The sequence below is a fragment of the Saccopteryx leptura genome, chromosome 1, assembly GCF_036850995.1.
Source record: "Saccopteryx leptura isolate mSacLep1 chromosome 1, mSacLep1_pri_phased_curated, whole genome shotgun sequence".
Lineage (NCBI taxonomy): Eukaryota > Metazoa > Chordata > Mammalia > Chiroptera > Emballonuridae > Saccopteryx > Saccopteryx leptura.
This window is the reverse complement of record NC_089503.1, coordinates 229,772,605-229,792,714: the sequence shown is the minus strand read 5'-3', so window position 1 is coordinate 229,792,714 and position 20,110 is coordinate 229,772,605.

Below are 20,110 nucleotides of genomic sequence, written 5' to 3'. Positions count from 1 at the left end.
GATGGGGAACAGAGGTGAATAAGGCTGGTGAGGTAAAAACCTTTGATTCTAGGAAACTCAGATAAGTCAGTGGCTTTGGGAGCCCTGAATGGAAAGGGAATTGTTTTCCCACTGTGTGTATTTCTTCCCCGCTGGGTGCAAGCCAGGATTAAAGCTAATGGCCCACCAGTTCTTGGCTCCATTGTTTCATTACCGACTGTCCAAATCAAATGCGAACCTGCATGGGCCAGTGTAAAGCCAGTAGCCAAGGCCACTATCACAGCAGCCTGGACCATGAAGGTTTGCATTGGATTCGGACAGTCGGTAAAGAAACAACGGAGCCAAAAACTGATGGGCCAACATCTTTAATCCTAGCTTGCACCCGGCGGGCAAGTAAAAACACACACTGGGCTCCAAAACCCACTCACATTCAGTGCTCACAAAGCTACTGACTTAATCCGAGTTCTCCTAGAATCAAAGGTTTCTAGCTCACCAGACTTATTCACCTCTGTTTCCCATCTCGTTTTTTGTCCCTGCACAAACTCTGCACTAACTGGCTTCTCACTCAACACTCCGCCATCTTGGCTGCTTCTCCTGGCCTCCTCCACGTGGCCTTTCTCTGCTCTGCTCTCTAACGCTAATCCCAGGAACCAAGAGAGCAAGCTCCTGTTCTGCCCCCATTTTATAGTGTAGAAATCCAAACCTTTAATCCAATATACAAAATAGGGAAGTCTCTAATACAGTCACTTCTCTGAGGCATGATGGGATTGTACCACCTCACATCAAAAAGGGTGGGAAAGGCTTAGTCTTAAAACCAAGTCCCAGGCTACAATAATCCTGCCTGCCCACAGCCCACAGAGACACACATTAATATCACCTGGGCAACTGCCTCCACGTGGGCAGCGCCATCTTTAACAAAGTGAGCATAATACATTTTATCTGCCTAACAGCCAGGTAGCTGGGTTGGTGGCTGTGGCTACTGGCTTTACAATACCCTTTTGCAACAAATCAATATTCTAGTAAATAACATGTTTCTCTGAGTTTTGTGAGCCACTCTAGCAAATTACTTGAAACCATGGAAAGAGTCAGGAGAACCTTTAATTTATAGCCACTCTGTGAGAACCTAGACTGTCAACTGAAGTCTGAGGAAGTCCAAGGACAGAGTCCTTAGAACCTCCAATCTGTATCTGGTTAGTCAGAAACACAGTTAATAGCCTGGAATTCCAAGTGGCATCTGAAGAATGTGGGGGAAAGGAAAAAGTGGGATGCAGTCTTGAAGGATTTAGCCTGTGGAATATAATTCTGTCTCCAGGTAAAGAGTGTCACAGTTGAGTTGAATTCTCTGACACCCAGTTTGAGTCTGAGAATTACTTGTTGAAACTTGGGTCCAGAAATCCACTTTACAAAGGTTGTGATTTTTAGCAAACTTAATATTCAATCATTCACTAACAATATTCTGAGTATCTAGCAAGTATCATGCATGTGCTAAGTACTAGGGGAGCTTAGAATGAGTCACTCCAAGATATGCCTCTGTGGTATGCAGATTGTTTTGAGCTAAAAGCAACTTTAGCCACAGGCTCAAGATAAACTTCTGCCCCTACCTTATCTACCTGTAAAAACTTGAATTAATGGCCTTGCCCTCAATAAACTATTATCAGAGATAACTTCTTTTGACCTACACATAGGACAGTACAAACCTATTTACCAAGTATTTGCTGTTCTTATCATCCTGTAAGGAACCTTTGAAGCCCTAAGGTACTTTACCTCATCTTTAGCTCAGAATATCTTAAATACCCATGGCCCCTTTTTATCTCTGAACCTCTCCTGAATGTGAGGTCTCTGTTGTTCTTATATGCAGAGTTCCCATACATACATATGTATTATATTTCATTATTTTCTGTTCTAATCTGTCTCATGTCTATTCAATTATTAGTCCAGACAGAAGAACCTTGTGGGTAGAAAAGAGTTTGTTCTTCCCCCTCAGTGCTCAGGATTAACCAGTGACATAAAGTTATCAGTTCTTACAGACCCTGAGGGCAGGAGGAAGACTTGGACATGCGCCCTAGCCAACTGATCACAATGTACCAAATGCTATTAGAGAAAAGGGGTGGTATCCATAGAACATAGAAAGTAAACTTAACCTAGATTGGGGGGCAGAAATGGCTTTCCCAGACAAAGGTACTTCTAAGCAGAGATATCAAGAATTTATAGGAGATGAATAAGTAAATATGAAGTGATAAAAAATTTTAATAAGAAAAAAAATTATGTGTTAGGATCTGGAGGCTAGAGAGAGTATAGTTTATTGAGGTATTGAGACAAAGATATGCAGCATTATTGGTTCCTGAGGAAGGGGTGAGGTCAACACTGAAGATGAAAGGTATGCAGGGTTTTCATGCCTCATCTAGCACTTGGACTTGAAGGGGAAACTCAAGAGTTTAAATTTTAGCTTAAGTAATGGTGGCTTTGGTTATGGTCAGTGGGCATAATGGTCAATGCAAGTACAAGCTTTGTTCTAGGAACTGGGATGCATGAACAGCCCTATGTGACTATCTGTGAGTGATCCACCTTTGTCAGGCCTACAGGACTAAATGAGATCTGGGAATGATCTACCATTGTTCCCTGTAAAGCCAGGAGGCAGGGCCATTCACATGCAGGTTCGCATTGGATTCGGACAGTCGGTAAAGAAACAGCGGAGCCAAAAACTGGTGGGCCATAACCTTTAATCCTACCTTGCACCCAGCGGGCAAGTAAAAACATACACTGGGCTCCAAAACCCAGTCACACTCAGTGCTCACAAAGCCACTGACTTATCCGAGTTTCCTAGAATCAAAGGTTTCTAGCTCACCAACCTTATTCTCCTCAGTTCCCCATCTCCTTCCTTATCCCAGATACAAACTCTACACAGGCTGGCATCTCACTCAGTACTCCGCCATCTTGGCTGCTTCTCCTGGCCTACTCCACGTGGCCTCCTTCCGCTGCTGGCTCTACTTTCTCTGCTCTCTCATGCTAACCTCAGGAACCAAGCCGCAAGTTCCCGTTCTACCCCTATTTTATAGTGTAGCTTCACAACCTTTAATCCAATATACAAAATAGGGTAGTCTCTAATACAAAGTCACTTCTCTGAGGCATGATTGGATTGTACCGCCCTACAGCAAAAAGGGTGGGAAAGGCTTAATCCCAAAACCAAGCCCCAGGTTACAACGATCTCCAACACACATTAATATCACCTGGGCGATGGCCTCTTTAACAAAGTGAGCATAATACATTTTATCTGCCCAACATTCCCCAAGGGACTGTGTATGGCCAGTAGCCATGGCCACCATTACAGTCGCCTGGCCAACGCAGGTTCGCATTTGATTCGGACAGACAGTAATAAAACAACGGAGCCAAGAACTGGTGGGCCATTAGCTTTAATCCTAGCTTGCACCCAGCAGGCAAGAAATATACACAGTGAGAAAATACTTCCCTTTCCATTCAGGGCTTCCAAAGCCACTGACTTATCTGAGTTTTCTAGAATCAAAGTTTTTACCTCACCAGCCTTATTCACCTCTGTTCCCCATCTCCTTCTCTCTGCACAAACTGGCTTCTCCTTCAGTATTCCACCATCTTGGCTGCTTCTCCTCTCCTCCACGTGGCCTTTCTATGCTCTCCTCCAGCATGGACTCCTCTGCCCCATTTTATAGTGTAGACATCAAAACCTTTAATCCAATATACAAACAAGGAAGTCTCTGATACAAAGCCACTTATCTGAGGCATAGATGGGATTTCTCATAAGAGTGCAACACCCCACATCATGCAACAACAGTCAAGGGTGTGGGGAAAAGCTTAGGCTTAAAATACTAAGCCTTAGGCTATAAGGACCTTGCCTGCTTATAGCTTGTCCCCCACATCCAATGCAAACTATAAGCGAGCAAACATATATATCATATTTGCAAACTTATTTGACCCACAGACTGCAAGCAAAGCCTTTGTACTCCAAGGATGGAGCTCTGAGTGACTATGATCCAGTGAACTTTGACTACAATATCATTATTTCTCCCTTGAAATCCCAAAACCCTTGCCTACCCCTTTCTTCCTCTTATAAAAGGGTTAGTTGTAGTTCCAGTTTTATGCTAAATAAGTGTGTATGTCTTACTCCACCTTCAGTTTATTTTTTAAAATATCCTTTTTATGATATTAATTTTTTTCTTCCCAACTCCTTATTTGTGTCCCAGATGGGAAGTAGAGAGCGGCAGGTCACTGGTGAAGGATGTGGTTATGGAGAAAAAAAACAAACAAACCCTCTAGCCATGAGTCAACACACAGGGTGAGCTAATGTTCTCAAGTAACTAATGTTCATAACGTATTACACATTCTATTTCAAAAGACAAAGACAAAAAGAGGGAAATGTTGCATGTCTCGCTAGGCCACGAAAGAATTTCTTTAACAATTTAAAACTGTGAGTTCTGTGTTAACTGAAGGATATAAAATTCAAATCATGGACTAGGCCGTGTTATTACCAGATCTATTCAACCTGTCAAGAATGACCAGGAATGAGTTGCTTATGTTTGGACAATTGTTTGTGACAACTGAAATAGGTTCATGAAATGAGCTGCACTTGGTAGGGATGAAGAAATAAACTTTTCTTCTCCCCCCTCAGCTCTAGAGACCTGCTTTTTGGACTTTTCTGTGGATGAAAAAGGAGCCACATGTTGAACTTGGCAAGCTCAAGGAAGGGCCTGCATGGTGGCCTTACGAACTCAGAGATCTAAAGTACCCACATCGGATGGTCTGAAATTAAAACTTTCTAACTAAAATCAGTTCATGGCAGGTAGTCATGACCTAGGTAGGTATTTTTCTCTAACAGAGGTCAGTGCTTATCTAAATTGAGCCTGTCTGTTGTCTTTGGCATCTACAATAACATACCTGATAACATGCCTTTGAAATGTAGGAGTCATCTTCTTTTTCTGCCTCTCAGACTGCAGCCACCTCCCAGAGCAGGAGCTACAAACCCCCTAATTGTTATTAGTATCATGTTAATTAACTGTGAACTATCTTATATATCCACCTATGCAAAAGAAGTTTCCTTATATACATTTTATTTTTTATCTAATCCCAGAGATTTCCCTGCTTTGCTTTCTCCCGTCTCTCTAATGGATCACCAATCTAGTCAATTTCATGTTGTATAAAATAAGTGGTGAAACCACCATTTTCTGGAGCACTCTATCAATCCATTGAGACTTTGTTTCCCAGCGATTGTCGAAAGTTTGGCTCAAATAAACTAAAAGGTTTGGAAATTAATTACGTTGACACCTCTCTACTGCTTCTTCACAATATATTGGGCAGAGGCCCCAGCCTTCCAGGATCTTTTAGATGTTAGAACAATCTCATTTTTACTTACCATAATGTTGCTCCAATTTAATGTCATAAAGTCAATCTCTCAAAGCATCTTCCCGCACCAGTTTAGACCCAGCCCATGAACTCTGCAATTTAGCATGAGGATGAGTGGGTTACCCCACTCTCCAGTTTGTCTCCCGTTACTGCTTCTCCTCGCAACAAATAGCTGATGGCTCCCTACGATGAGAAAAGGGGGGAGGATCAGAGGGAAAGGCAGTGTTCTTAAGGGACTGGTGCTCTTGCAATAGGAATATGGGCTTTCTGTCATGGCAAATGCCCAAATAATGTTTCTCTCCTATTGGATTTAGGAACTCTCTTTTCCTCTCTCCACCTCCCTATTCTAACACTGTTCTGTTTCCTAACTCAAGCAGTGAGTTTTTTGGCTCACAGTTTTCTTACAATAGCCACTCAACTCTTGCCCCAACTGTATTCACAGAGGAGCAGTCACTGTTGTAACATTCTTTCCTGATGACTCATACCTGGCTACCTTCCAAATTATTGCCTCTGGCATTGGGAAATATTATACTTCTGCCCACCAAATTCTTTTAAGGACTGGCCACTCCCCTGGAAGCTACAATCTTTGCTCTAATTTTTTAAGTAACTCCAACCATGGACTTTGACTCTCCCAGGGAAGAATCAATCACCACTGTTGTAACCAAGCACTCACTCCCAAAGCCACAGGGATAACAAACTCCCAAGTACTTGCCACTATGTTTGGAGAAAGGGCTGGAGGTTCTGTAGCTTTGTGAGCACTCGGCTGGGTACAGAGATATAGTTCTATGTTTCTGGCAAGCTAACAAGCTCTCCATTCCCTACAAGTGACTATCTTGAGTCTCCCACATCAACAGATCTTATGCTTTGCCCTTAGCTTTGGGGCTGAAGCCAAAATTCCCAAACAATAGGAAAACTTCATCTAACATCTGGCTACAAAGAAAAAGACTTATAGTAATATTAAAAGAGCATATTTGGGATGGCGCTAGTGTTTCAGGAGCTCCAATCCACATACACATCCAGAATTGAATTGAACTATGAAATTAGTAACTCCTGGTCGAAATTCCCCAGAGGCATCTAGTCCAATTGTATAGCCAATAATTTAATCAACAGTAAAAGAATCCTTATGAGATTTTGTCCAAAATCTGCTTGAATACCCCTGGAGACAAAGAAATCCCTATATCTCAAAGCTGACAAAGCGATTTCTGTAGTTCTAATTGTTGGCTAGTTTGAATTTACAATGAGTCCAAACTGACCTCTGTGTAATTTTCACCCTTTTTTTTTAGATTTATCTGCTGAAACCTCACAAAACCTGATCAGCCACTATTCCACAGTAGCCCTATAGGGTTTTTGAGAGCAATGATCATTTTTGCTTTTAAATTACTCTTCTTCAACCTAAATTTCCCCCAATTTTTCAAGTGATCATTGTATGGCAGGTTTTGCTGTTTCTCTTCTATTGTTATTTCCAGTTTTTCTAATGCCAACTAAGAGTGTGGTAGCTAGAACTTATAGTAATATCAGGAAGCATGAAAAGAGGCATTTATTTCTTTAAAAGTTAATTTTCAAATAAGAGTAAAATCATGACTCTTATAGAGATATAAAAATAGATCTATGTTAAAGATTTCCTACACCTATAATCAGCGAGGAAACCAGGCAGATGTCATACCTTGGTTTAAAAGAAAATCCAAAGAATGGACACATTTATTACAAATGATTGTGCAAATGGTAGCAAACTTGTTTTTTCCATGATGATGGAGGACTGTCAACTGAACTTCTATTGGGCAGGGCAGGATTTGCATATATAAAGACAAAAATTGTTTGGCATTGTTATCAGTCATCTACAGCTTACAGAGTTGTAAAATAACTGTAGAGTTTTGACAGAATCAGAATCATATGATCCAGAGGCTATCCTCTGGTCTCTACAATGCAGACTTTTCTAAGGAAGCATGGATTTTTCCCAACACATTGCTCTAGCTCTTATTTTTTCTTTGAATTCAGCAAAATAATGATAAATACAAAACTGAACCCCAGTACAGTCATAAAACTGCCATAACTTTATTTTTTAGTTTCTTCATATTTACAAGTATTATAGGATGTCTCAATAAACACTGAAGTGACCTTAACTTACTTAAGAAAAAAAAAGGTAAGCATCAAAGGTATGTTTGACCTTCTGTGGGTGTGTCTTAAATGGGATTGACGTCACTGGTCTGCTAATCTTGCCACCTCCCTCACCCCCACCTCCAGGAACTTTTCAATCTTACGTAGTCTTTTAATTATCAGTTCCACATCACTTAGCAAATTCAAGTTAATTCAACAAATGCCAGCCTAATTCAAAAGCTTGCTAAATGCATGAAAAACAAAGTAAAAGTATAAAATTATTTGAAGAGAAATTATAGTCTAGTTCAACAGAGCAAGAGGGACAACACATGGTTAGGTATATTATAAGGCAAAACATAACTCATTTAAAGGTAAACTATTGGATTTTTAAATAAAATCCAATTGTTTACATTGGAAGAATTAGATATAAATTAATGATGATGTTACATTTCCACAAAGTGTAGTAGAGTATAGAATACTCATGAAAAAAGAAAGAAAAAGTAAATCTTAGGTTAGAATAGTTAGATATATTGCTGGGTCAATTCAAGAATCTTAAATGTCAAGCTGACACATCTTTTTTTTGTGATAGCAGAGAGAGAAACAGAGAGAGGGACATCTAGGGACAGACAGGGAGAGAGAGAGAGAGATGAGAAGCATTAATCCTTCATTGTGGCATCTTAGTTGTTCACTGATTGCTTTCTCAATCAACAAACTGGGGACTACAGCAAAGTAAGTGACCCTTGCTCAAGCCACTGACTTTGGTCTTCAAGCCAGCAACCTTTGGGCTCATGCCAGCGACATGGGGTCATGTCTATGATCCCACTTTCAAGCCACGGACCCCAAACTCAAACTGGTGAGCCCATGCTCAAGCCAGATGAGCCCGTGCTCATCAAGCCAGCAACCTCAGGGTCTTGAACCTGGGTCCTCTGTGTCCCAGTCTGACACTCTATCCACTGCACTGCTGCCTGGTCAGGCAAGCTGATACATTTTTATTTAACTTGTAAACAAAGGAGAATCATGAGAAGTCTTGAAATTTTTACTTACATGATAAGAGCAATGTCATGATTTAATCTAACAGAGCTACAAAGAATGTTGTAAAAGGCAGAGACCGAGAAAAGGATACCACTAAGAAGTAAAATCTACACTACTTGGCAGGAACCTTTTGCCATGGAAGAGAGAGGAAATGGAAATGGACAAGGGAGAAACAGAAAGATGATCTCAAGTTTTCTAGTTTACATCAAAATCTGTATTAGTTTTCTAGGGCTTTCCTAACCAATTACTACCAAGTTGCTGGGCTAGAACAACAGCAATTTATTCTTTGTTTTTCCCAAAGATCAAAAGTCCCAAATCACGGTTTCAGCAGGTCCATGCTCCCTCAGAAAGCTCTAAGGAAATATATTTACTAGCTTCTTCCCAGATTCAGAAGGTTCTTGGCAATCCTTGGTGTCCATGGCTTATAGAGGTACAACTTTAATGTCTGCCTCTGTCTTCACATCACCATCTTTGTTTTCCCTTTGTGTCTCTATGTCATCTTCTCTTCTTATAATGAGAAAAGTCATTGGATATTGGGACCATCTTAGTCCAGTTTGATCTCCTCTGTTAACTATCTGCAAAAAAATGACTTCTAAATAAAATGACATTCTGAGGTTCCAGGTGGATAAAGTATATAGGTACTTCGGAGAAATGTGGCATCATTCATACAAATAAATGGTCTATCCTGTCATCTGGGAAAAACAGTTATCTGGAAAGGTAGATTGAAATTTGAGTTCTGAGAACCAGATTTGTGAATGATAGAGGCAGAAGTAGACTGACTCTTGGCTACAAAGTGTAGGGCTAAAGATGATGATAAAATAATAATAAAAAATAATAGATGGAATCAGCAGTGGAATTAAAATTATGAAATAAAAGAAAACATTCTAAGCACAGATTCAGTATAAATTAGTAAGGCAAAGAGAAAGAAGCCAGATAAGGAATAGATATTTTCCTGGCGCCCCAAATATTACCAACATGATCTCTTGGTAAGGCAGGCCTGTGCTAATTGCTTTCTGTATAAGGAAGAGCCCCACCTCCACAGAGCTTTGGGAGTGTCTAGAAACAGGAGAAGGTAACACCAGAGTTTATTGACAATGGGAAGTTTTGTTTAAGGTGCATCTTTCAATTCAGACTCTTGATTAGGATTGGGTAAGAATCACATACAACAGTCTAGGACTTCTAGAAGTAGCGAAGTAAAGATTTTGAGGAGAGGGGTTTAAAGAATCTTAAGGTTTCAAACTATGGATGCTTTCCACTGCAAAGTTGATGAGTCTTTCAGAAAGTTCTTGTAAATGAAACAGCATATCATGTGCTTAGGTAAGAGTCTCCAGGAAAAGCAAAGTAAAGCTAATAAAGACGGTAAGCTAGCAAGTTGTTATTAATATAGAGTGTGGTTTCTATTTTCAGTGTCCTTCCTGAATATGAGAGTAATTGCTTTTGTTACCCATAACCACCAGAGATACCAAATCGTAGCCAGGAGAACTAAGGGGTCAGAAGGAATCTAGATGAATTCTATGAGACAGGGACCACAGAAGCTAAGGTAACTTTCTGTTGCTGTTTTATTATTTAAAATGCTGCAATCTTGGCCAAGGGTTAAAAAGGAGTTCTGAGTGTATCCAAAGTTTGAAACAGAAATAATGCACCAAAAATGACAATGAAATTAGTACTAACCATAAGGCATTAGGAAAATATTGTTATATTTTAAAATGACCTGGTTTGTCTCAGTGAAATGGTCTGGTAAACATTACCAAAGCTCCTGAATTTGTGGAACACTATATTTACCAAATCTCCTGCAGAGAGGCAAAGCCATGTAGTAATTAGTTATGACCAATGAACTCTGAGCAGAAATCACTTCCATGTGTCACTTCTGGGCGGAAGCAATGAAAATCTGTTGCATGGTCCTCCACTCACTCCTTTCTAGCCACTGTGGGGTGGTAGCGGCTGTATTTGGAGTTTCTAAATGGAACTAGTCTTGGTCCCCAACTCACTGGAAGACAGGCTGGAGAGCCACTAGGTGTACAGCACACTTGGGCAGCCAACAAACACACTGTATGTGTGTTTAACAATGTGTGTGTGTGTGTGTGTGTGTGAGAGAGAGAGAGAGAGAGAGAGAAAGAGAGAGAGAGAATCCATTATAGTTTAGGAATTTCTTCATTCTTCTAGCAAAGCTTATTCGCATCTAGCTAATACTTGCAGTGATACTATACAACAAATTGTAGGAGAGATAAAAATTAACAACATGGTTGGAAACAAAGATGGCGACGGAGCAGGCGGGTGTTTCTACTGCCACCTCACAGGACCAAAGTGGATTACAATTTAATTTAAGAACAATCATCTTGAAAAACCAACTTTGGAGTAAACTAAGAGGAGCTTTCAACCAAGGATCACAGAAGAAGCCACACAGAGACTGGTAGGATGGGAGCAAACACAAAAAGAGCTGCCCGGCTCCCAGGAGCGAGCAGCAGCCCGGAGGGACTCTCACAGTTGGGTGGGTTGCCTGAGAGGTGTGGGTCCTCAGCCCCAGGCCTGGAGCCCCAGCCTAGAGCCCCAGAACCTAGAAGAGGCGCCCACACAGCATTTAGCTGTGAAAAGAGCCGAGTTTCCATCCAGAAGAGACACAGCTCTCAGTTGCAGACTCTGTTTTAAAGGACCCGTGCAGAAAACCTCGTTCACAGTTACTTACCCAGGGCTCTGGCCAGGGAGAGCTGAGAGGACTGGAGTTGCAGGAGGAGAGTGTAAAGTTGGGAGGCCCAGGAAGAGACACTGTGGGGGATGGTCACCAGAACCCCTGTGCTGAATTATTCTCCAGTACTGCAGTCGCCATCTTTCTTGGGTGGAGCAATCCCCTCTGAGTGGCATCAGCCTGAGGAAAAGCAGCTTCTCCACCCTCAAGAGTCTCTCCTACCCCAGGGATGCCAATGGGTCATTCTGAGATGCCGGGAAGCAGGAGTCTCACCAGTGACTCAGTTTTCTGGTGTTAAGAACAGAACTCCCTCCCCACACTCTCCCGAGTCTATAACGGTGCTTCCACCTTACGGAAGACAGAGTTGAAACTTCCCAGAGTGGGCAGGCCACACCCCTGGGTCTGAGAGGCCATACTCACCAGACTCAGGGGACCTTACCCTACTGAGGTCTGTGAAAAAAGTCTGGACAGACTGACACCTGGGGCCAAGGGGCGGAGCCTTGCCCACCACTCTTCCTAATCACTGAATTGCTGCAGGCTCTAGACTCTAGCAGAGGTTTTTTCAGCAGCTGAGCTCAACAAGCAGCCAGTAGTCAGGCTGCAAGAGCTGGAACTCAGGGAAACTTGGCTGTTTGAGCGGACTTTCCACCAGGACCAGAGTGGGTAAAAGCCAGCCTAGGTATGCAGCTTGGTATTTCCATGTACACCTGGGCCCAGCAGAGGCAGCCACAACTATAAATTGTTTGTAGCTCCAAGAATGTTGCTGAGGGCCAGACATGGGCTGTGTCTCTCACTGGTCTGTGCTGGGTTCCTGCTAGGGAGATGCAGGGATGGCACATCCAGGGGACAGCTGCTGTAGAAAGCATTGGTTCAGGATCTAATAACCCTTACTAGAGTGGTCTCTTAAGGAAAAGCTTCTCACACCAGGCCCAGCTGAGGAGAATTCTACTCTCTGTGATCAGCACCAGCACAGCAGCTCATGTGCAATGGATAGGGGGGAACTTTACAGTCAGCTGGCCTGGGCACTGAGTATTCTGTCCTGTTTGGCTAGATTCCACAGGGAGAAGGGAGAGAGGCTTAGAGCACAGACATATAATGTGTGGGTCTCTGTGAGTCTACTGTTGGATCTTGTCAAGGGGCTTAGCTACCTTCAGGAGGGACACAGTCAGCCCCAGGAGAGAACTTCCTCAGTCTTCCTCCCTGAGACCAGAGTCGCAACAGCTGAAAGAACTTTTGCAAAGGACACTGTTGGTCATACTCAGTCTGAACCAACTGTTCACCTTGTTGGGGAGAAATAAAATTTGACTGTCCAGCAGTGGCTGAGGGATCAAACTGTTGAGTAAGGGCCTCATTCCCTGTACTGAGCTCCTGACCAAGAGGCCCTTGAAATAAGGGGTCCCACAAACATTGTATTCACAACCTCAGCAGCCCTAACCCACAAAGCATGCAACCTGTAGAGCGGTTGGTTGGGTGAGGCCAATCAGAGCCCACACTACAGTCTTACTACAGAAGACTCTGTGGGAAGACTAGGCAGCTGCAAGAGAAAGAAAAGCAGCTGAAAAGTGGAGAGAAATCTTACAGAGCTTGGGGCTTTTAGGAGCTGCTGTCATCTATAAACAGGAGGAAGCTGATTCTTATACAAAGGTTGGCCCCTCCCACAGTACCAGACACAGAAAACACAAATACAAACAGCAAAAAGTTCAGTAAATTGAAGACTGGTAGCCCACAGTGAGTTACAAACAACAACTGACACCAACCCAAGAAGAACTAGAGCCAACACTACTGGTAGTTGGTGGCAGACAGCACCAATCCTAGACTCAACTAACTACACAAGCAATACACCCAAAGGTGAAGTCTAGCAGGCACCAGACACTGTGGAGAATAAATAAGCCCAACAGGACAGACATTGCACAGTGTGTGATACACATGATCAAGGTTGACCCTTAGAACCAGACAACCTGAAAAGATAACTGTACCCATGAAAAGACCAATTGCATCTAATACTCACATAAAACAAGAGGGAAAACAGTACCCTCAAAAAGCATCCCTAGAACAAAAAAAATAGGTGGCCTGGAGGACAGTACCACCAAGCCCATCTTTTTCATAAAGACCACACAAAAATTTCAAAGTCAGACAGTGCTACCTAATACACAGACAAAATGGACAGAAAGAGAAATGCAAACCAAAATAATCAACAAGAGAAATCCCCAGAAAAATAACTGAATGAAATGAGAGTAACCAAACTACCACATACAGAGTTTAAAAAAATAATTTTAGGATATTCAAGGATCTTAGAGCAACAGTGGATGGATAAAATGAGCACCTAAATAAAGAGATAGTAAGCACCAAAAAGGACATTGAAATCATAGAAGAGAACCAGTCAGAAATGACAAACACAATATCAGCAATGAAGACTGGACTAGAAGGAATTAACAGCAGGCTGGATGAAGCAGAGAATCAAATCAGCAATTTAAAGGAGAAAATAAATGAAAGCACGGAAGCAGAGCAGCAAAAAGAAAAGAGGCTGTAAAAGTCTGAGGAAACTCTGAGAGCTCTGTGACAACATGAAGAGAAACAAACAACATCTGCATCATAGGGGTTACTAAAGGAGAAGAGATTGAACAAGGGATAGAGAACCTGTTTGGAGAAGTCATAGCTGAAAACTTCCCTAAATTGATAAAGAAAAAAGTCACACAAGTTTAAGAAGCACAGAGAGTCCCATTAAAAAGGAACTCAAGGAGCCTGACCAGGCAGTGGCGCAGTGGATAGAGCATCGGACTGGGATGCAGAGGACCCAGGTTCGAGACCCTGAGGTTGCCAGCTTGAGTGTGGGCTCATCAGGTTCAAGCAAAGCTCACCAGCTTGGACCCAAGGTTACTGGCTTGAGCAAAGGGTTATTCAGTCTGCTGTAACCCCACAGTCAAGGCACATATGAGAAAGCAATCAATGAACAACTAAGGTGTCGCAACAAAAAACTAACGATTGATGCTTCTGGGCTTTCTCCATTCCTGTCTGTCTGTCCCTATCTATCCCTCTCTGACTCTCTCTGTCTCTGTAAAAAAAAAAAAAAAAAAAAAAAAAAAAAAAAAAAAAAAAAAAAAAAAAAAAAAAGGAACTTAAGGAGGCCTACACCAAGAAACATTATAATTAAAATGTCACAGTTAAGAAACAAAGGAAGAATACTAAAAGCTGTAAGGGAAGAGCAGTTAATTTCCTTCAGATAAACCCTTATAAAGATGACATTGGACTTCTCAACAGAAACACTTGAGGTCAGAAGGGATTGTCAAGAAATATTTAAAGTATTACAAAGCAAGAACCTAAAAACAAGACTTCTTTACTCAGCAATGCTATCATTTCAAATTAAAGAAAAAATAAAAGCTTCCCAGAAAAAAATAAAACAAAAATCAAGGAATTCATTACAACCAAACCACTACAGCAAGAAATGTTAAGGGGCCTGTTGCAAAAAAAGCAAAGGAAAAAATATCAAGAAAAAGACGATTGTAGATTTAAAGAATAAAATGGCAATAAACAGCTATATTTCAATAATAAACTTCAATGTAAATGGATTAAATGCTCCAATAAAAGACATAGGATAGCTGCATGGATAAGAAAACAGGACCCGTACATATGCTGTCTACAAGAGACCCACCTCAGAACAAAAGATACACATAGACTGAAAGTGAAAGGATTGAAGTATTTCACACAAATGGAAATGAAAATAAAACACTATGATTGCAATACTTATATATCTGACAAAATAGACTTTAAAACAAAGAATATAGTAAGAGATAAAGAAAGTCACTACATAATGATAAAGGGAGCAATCCAAAAAGAGGATATAACCATTGTATATATCTTTGTGCCTAATATAGGAGCACATAAATATATAAAGCAGATTTTGATGGACATAAATGGCAAGATCAACAGCAATACTATAATAATAGGAAATTTTAATACCCCACTAACATCAATGGATAGATCCTCCAGACAGAAAATTAACAAACAAACAGCAGCCTTAAATGACACACTAGATCCTTCCTCGGCAAACTGCAGCTTTCAACCACAGGTGGCTCTTTGGCCCCTTGAATGTGGCTCTTCTACAAAATGCCACATATGGGCGCTACCTCGATAAGGAATGTACCTACTTATATAGTTTAAGTTTAAAAAATTTGGCTCTCAAAAGAAATTTCAATCATTGTACTGTTGCTATTTGGCTCTGTTGACTAATGAGTTTGCCAACCACTGCACTAGATCAACTGGATTTAATAGATATCTTCAGAACCTTTTCACCCCAAAGCAGCAGAATATTCATTCTTTTCAAGTGCTCATGGTACATTCTCTAGGATAAACCAACATTCTCTAGAATAGACCACATGTTAGGGCACAAAAGTGGTCCTAACAAATTTAAGAAGATTGAAATCATATAAGGCATTTTCTCTGCTCACAATGGCATAAAACTAAAAATCAACCACAACAGAAAAACTGAAAAATACTCAAACACTTGGAAACTAAATAGCATGCTATTAAATAACAAAAGGATTAAAAATGAGATCAAAGAAGAAATCAAAAAATCCTAGAAATGAATGATAATGAGCATAAAACAACTCAAAATTTATGGAACACAGCAAAAGTAGTCCTGAGAGGGAAGTTCATAGCACTACAGTCATACCTTAAGAAGCAAAAAGAAGTTCATATAAACAACGTAACCCTACATCTAAAAGAACTACAAAAAGAACAACAAATAAAGCCCAGAGGAAGTAGAAGGAAGAAAATAATAAAGATCAAAGTAGAAATAAATGACATAGAGGCTAAAAAAACAATAAAGAAGATCAATGAAACCAAGAGCTGATTCTTTGAAAAGGTAAACAAGACTGATAAACCTTTAACCAGACTCATCAAGAAAAACACAGAGAGGACTCAAATAAATAAAATTAGAAATAAAAGTAGAGAGGTAATAACTGACACTACAGAAATACAAAGGATTGTAAGAAAATACTATGAAGATCTGTATGCCAAAAAAATTGGACAACTTAGGCAAAATGGATAAATTCCTAGAAACAAATAATCTTCCAAAACTCAGTCTGGAAGAATCAGAAAACCTAAACAGACTGATAACAATAAATGATATTAAAACAGTTATCAAAAAACTCCCAGCAAATAAAAGTCCTAGACCAGATGGCTTCACAAGAAAATTTTACCAAATATTCAAAGAAGAATTAACACCTATCCTTCTCAAGCTATTTCAAAAAATTCAAGAGGAGGTAAAACCTCCTAGCTCCTTTTATGAAGCAAGCATAATCCTCATTCCAAAACCAGGTAAAGACACTACAAAGAAAGAAAACTATAGGCCAATATTCCTGATGAACTTAGATGCTAAAATTCTCAACAAAATATTAGCAAACCGGATCCAGCAATACATAAAAATATCATACATCATGTTCAAGTGGGATTTATTATGGAGAGGCAAAGCTACTACAATATTTGCAAATCAATCAATGTGATTCATCACATAAAAAAAGGAAAAATAAAAAATCACATGATAATATCAATAGATGCAGAAAAAGCATTTGATAAAATCCAGCACCCATTTATGATCAAAACTCTCAGCAGAGTGAGAATACAGGGAACATACCTCAACATGATAAAGGCCATCTATGGCAAACCCACAGCCAACATCATATTCAGTGGGAAGAAATTAAAAGCAATCTTCTTAAGATCAGGAACAAGGCAGGGATGCCCCATTTCACCACTCTTATTCAACATAGTTCTGGAAGTCCTAGCCACAGCAATCAGACAAGAAGAAGAAATAAAAGGCATCCAAATTGGAAAAGAAGAACTAAAACTACCATTATTTGCTGATGACATGATACTGTACATAGAAAACCCTAAAGTATCAGTAAAAAAAACTACTAGACCTGATAAACGAATTCAGCAAGGTGGCAGGATATAAAATTAATATTCAGAAATCAGTGGCATTTTTTTACACCAACAATAAACTGTCTGAAAGAGAAATTAAGGAAACAATCCCCTTCACTATAGCAACAAAAAAATAAAGTACCTAGGAGAAAATTTTACCAAAGTGGTAAAAGAATTGTACTCGGAAAATTATAAAACATTGATGAAAGAAATCAAGGAAGATACAAACAAGTGGAAGCATATACCGTGTTCATAGATAGGAAGAATAAACATCATTAAAATATCTATATTACCCAAAGCAATCTATAAATTTAATGCAATTCTTATTAAAATACCAATGATATACTTCAAAGATATGGAACAAATATTCCAAAAATTTATATGGAACCAAAAAAGAACACGAATAGCCTCAACAATCTTGAAAATGATGAATAAAGTAGGAGGTATTACACTTCCTGATACCAAGTTATACTATAAGTTATACTCAGAACAGCTTGGTACTGGCATAAGAACAAGCATGTAGATTAATGGAACAGAACAGAGAACGCAGAAATAAACCCACGCTTTTATGGTCAATTGATATTTGACAAAGGAGGTAAGAGTATACAATGGAGTAAAGACAGACTCTTTAATAAATTGTATTGGGGAAAATTGGACAGGTACAAGCAAAAAAATGAAACTAGAACACCAACTTACATCATTCACAAAAATAAACTCAAAATGGGTAAAGGACTTAAATGTAAGTGTGAAACCATAAACATCTTGGAAAAAACATAGGCAGTAAACTCTCCAATATCTCTCGTAGCAATATTTTTTGCTGATTTATCTCCATGGGCAAGTAAAATAAAGGACAAGATGAGCAAATGGGATTATATCAACTAAAAATCTTTTGCATAGCTAAAGACAATAAGAACAGAATAAAGAGACAAACTACACAATGGGAGAACATATTCAACAATATGTCTGATAAGGGGTTAATAACCAAAATTTATAAAAAAAACTTGTAAAACTCAACAGCAGGAAGACAAACAATCCAATCAAAAATGGGCAAAAGAAATGAATAGACACTTCTCCAAAGAGAACATACAAATGGCCAATAGGCATATGAAAAAATGTTCAGTCACTAATCATCAGAGAAATAAAAATTAAAACCACAATGAGATACCACCTCACACCTGTCAGAAGGGCGCTCATTAACAAAACAACACACAATAAGTGCTGGCGAGGATGTGGAGAAAAGGGAACCCTCCTGCACTGCTGGTGGGATGCAGACTTAGGCAGCCACTGTGGAGAACTCTATGGGGTTTCTTCAAAAAATTAAATATGGCACTGCCTTTTGACCCAGCTATCCCACTTTTAGGAATATATCCTATGAATATCAAATCACTGATTCAAAAGAAGATATGCACCCCCATGCTTATTGCAGCATTGTTTACAATAGCCAAGTTCTGGAAACAGCCCAAGTGTTCGTCAGTGGACGAGTGGATTAAAAAGCAGTGGTACATATACACCATGGAATACTACTACGTGGCCGTGAAAAAGAAGGAAATCTTACCTTCTGTGGCAGCATGGATGGACCCGGAGATTATTATGCTAAGTGAAATAAACCAGGCAGAGAAAGATAAATATCAAATGATCTCACTTATATGTGGAATCTAATGAACAAAGTGAACTGAGGAATGGAATAGAGGCAAAGGTGGTGTCACAGGGACCAGAGGGACAGCTGTCATAGGTAAGGGGGATCAGGGGATGGAATCAGAGAAGGTAAAGGGATTAGTGAAATTATATATACATAACACAGAGATACAGATAACAGGACAGCAAATCCTAGAGGGAAGGGGGGAGGAAGGCAGGGGGAGGGGGCAAAAGTGGTATAAAAAGGGACACAGGAGTTGGGGGGTGAGGGAATTATATTCAGTGGGACACTTGAATCCATGTAAACACAATAAATTAAAATTAATTAAAAATTAACATCATAATAAAATAGGTGAAAAAAGTATAGATGATTGTTTGAGAAACTTTGATGATGAAGAAAGTGAGACAAAGAGGGGAGCTTTCGAGGTCCTAAAAGAAAAAGCACATTTCTTGGTGTTTTATTTTATTTTCTAACATTTGAGTAATAGAGCAGGTTTAAGAAATTCCTGATTAACACGTTAGATTTTTAGATGATAAAATTTACTCCTTTATAGCAGATAATGTCATTCTTTACCTTCTGATTTTATTGGAAATGCCTATCAGAATTCACACATTGGGTGATTTGCCAATAATTTAACCTCATTGAGACAAAGGTCTCCATTAAGTCACTTCATTCTTTCCAAAAATATTCTCTGCCACTGTAGCCTCTAGATTATTTAAAATATTTAGATAGCATTTGATATTTTAAAACACACTTTGAAATGTTTTAAATTTATCGTACACTGTTTTCTTGGGAGATTGTTTTTATACTTCTTCAACCAATTGCGCAGTTAAGTACAATGTGTTCTCATAATTCCAGGAAGTAGTGTTATGGCTGTCAAAAATGATGTGTTGTGTAATCAGTAACAGTAAATAGGCGAATTCTTTGAAGCTATTCCTGCTGGAAGGTGTATAAGACTATCCATTGGAAAGTGCCAAAGTATACCTGCCAACAACTGAAACCTGGGAGTTGAAAGAGTTAGAGAGATAAATAAGGAAATGTGCTATAACTGTCTTGAAATATTGAAATATTAGACTGGGAAGTATTGTGAAGGTACACAGTGATCCCTTGTTTTATGTGGCAAAGTTTTCTAGTGAGTAAAAATTACCTAGTATTAACCCATTTTTGCTGCTGCATGCTGAGAGTGTGCTTTGTAAATTTAAGGTATAGGGAGGAAAAAGAATACTCTGTTATGCAATGCCTGGCACATGGTTGGTACTCAATACATTTTTGGTAATGAAGTGCTAAAAGAAAAAAATGAATGTAGTCACTGAGCCACTGTTCTGAAAAAAAGATAAAATGAAGCCAATTTTGCATAAAAATTTTAAAAGGCTTGAACAATTAGGGTTTCAGTTTACATT